Raw genomic sequence first — 2,721 nt, forward strand, 5'->3', positions numbered from 1 at the left:
ATGTCAAAAAAGGTTCATCGAAAAATAATTAAGTTTGAAAATTAGATAGTTACACTCACAATAGAAATTTATGAAAAAAAAGAAGATAATTTCCAAAAAAGTGGAATTTTCATTGAAAAAAATAAGAGCATATAAAAAAGAGAATAAACAAAAAATTATAAAAAGTTAGGGAGTTATAGTGACCGATGTATAAAATTCATTTTAAATTTAATAAAAATAGATTTAAAAAATAATTTTCTAATTAAAATATTTATATGACTTTATTTCCAAATAAAAACTGAGAGGTCTCTAAAACGGATAGATCCGTTGAAAACTAATAAAAAAATTGGATCAAATTATAATAATCGATATTAACGATATTAGAAGTAATGATTTTTTTAGATTATTTTAAAATGTATGATCAGGTTATATGAAGTTATGTGTTTGATTCATCAGTCGATATTTTTAATCCAAATCCGGCTTCAAGAAAACCCAACATTCTGCGGGTTTATTGGAAATTATATATTTTTTTTTGTCCAAATTTATAATATCCTTAATCGATTTAGACTTCCCCTTTTCTGTCCTGTAGCTCGTTTAAATTAAAATATTTTCAAAAATTCTCTCTCTCGCTCATATAAAAAGAGTTCTTTGTGCCTGGAATTTCAGAGAGAATACTTGTCGGTATTTATTTATTAAAAATGCCCCCTTGGGTGGCTAGTTAGACGCCTGGTATAACACAGAATACGCTAGCTTTTTTAATTTTTATTTTGTGTAACTTCTAGTAGAACCGACTATCTGGCGTTATACACAGTTATGGTTTCAAACCCTGCTGAATCTACACTCTGAGCTACATCCATCCCCAGCTCATATGTATACCTCCCATAAATCTCAACTTTGGCACTTATGTACTAGTAGTATTTAACATGTCTTAATGTGTTTGGTTTCATTCGACCTTTCGAGTTTCGTAATAGGCATCTGTACAGGCACCTGAAGGTCAGAAGTACCTGATTTCCTAATTCGAGTCGGCTCTCCGATATTATGCCGTACATAAATAAAAATAAATAAACTACTCATTAAACACCTAGTTCAGTAATATGTAACGAAATAACTGACTTTTCGGCTATCAAAATCAGTTTTTACGGTTAAATTGAACATTGTTTCTAAAAATTTTTTAAAAAAACTATTTTCAATTGGTCAAAAAAATTTATTTTGCCGCATATTAATATCTATAAACGTTATCTGTATATTTAGTTCTGTCTTGTATTTTAATTAAATGCCAAATAGTATACTTGAATTTTCCTGCTGATGGATTACCTAAATAGATAAAAAAAAAATTTTTATCAGAACCATTTTTTACAAAAGGTATTTTTTCCATAAAAAAAAGTTTTCTCAAAGAATTTCCACAATGCCAACTAAACTTCAAGAACGCGGTTCGTTAGCAAGTAGGTGGTTTGTAGGAAACTAAATTACTTTATTATTTTTATTTATTTATTTTTCCCTTGCATAATCTCCCTTTATATTACAGGATTTGTCTAGCAATTTTGTAGTAACTTGATTAAAATATTTGTTTAACATTCCGATAAAGGTTATAATTGCGCAGAGCCATGCCAATCTGTAGTTCATATCAAACTTAGTATGTATACCCGTCTTTCGCAGACACACCATTCACCATTCGCAGATACCATAAAATGCCCGTATCATAATAATATGACACTTATTTTGCTATTGTACTATAATTGTTTATTAAATCTTTTAGTGCCCAACGAAAACAAGGTGCCAAAGATATCCGGCCGAATTTTACGTTTTTCTAGGCTAGGTTTTTGAAAAAGGCCCATAAAATCCGAAAAAGAAACAATATTTACATTAATCAAATAGCGGTGTATTAAGGACGTAATAGAAAATAAAACAATGGCACTAATATCCCTATATTAATTGAAAATTATATAAATAACATATACCTTTATATTTATAAAGGAAATAAAAATTCATTTCTCTCTTACAAAACGTACATACAAAAAGTCAACTTTTCATTATAACTTTATGTAGATCATTTATTACAAATTATGTACTTTGCATTACCAATATATTTTGTTTTAAAATAAATAACGTTGCTAGACAAAAATAAGGAATAACTACAAGGTACGTGGTAAACACCGGACGATTATCTCTTTTGAATTTTTTTTTTAGTTTGTTGCTAAAAATCTATTATTGTTAATTTATCTCTTAATGAAATTATACCATTTATAACATATTATAAATTTATTTTGAGATAAAGATCTCTCGCAATGCAATTAATAAAGCTCTAGAAGGTTCGGTACGATATATCGGCCTCCGACACTGAAAGGGTTAATGATGAAAAAGCAGGATGCTAAATTAAAAAAAGTTATAATGATGACGAGATAGTTGACCGTGGATAATACTTATGGGAGAAGATGGTTTAGGGTGCGGTTAGTAAATAACCGAGTTTTTAGCCTTCATCAGGACTAAGGTAGGGATGGGATATCGATATCGATATTATCGAAGTATTGATATTTTGTTTCCGATATCCGATATTTTGATATCGATATTCAGCAACCGATAATATCGGAATATCGATATTACCCTCCGATAATTAAAAAAAAAAAAAGGTCGCACCTTAATAGTTGTAGTCTAAAAATGTATAGGGTCATATATTCATATTATTTAATCCATATATCAATATTTGCTAAAGAAAATGTTAATTATAGTATTTTGATATTTAAT

This window comes from Halyomorpha halys, unplaced genomic scaffold, assembly GCF_000696795.3.
Source record: "Halyomorpha halys isolate HHAL.00 unplaced genomic scaffold, Hhal_1.1 Scaffold631.1, whole genome shotgun sequence".
NCBI lineage: Eukaryota > Metazoa > Arthropoda > Insecta > Hemiptera > Pentatomidae > Halyomorpha > Halyomorpha halys.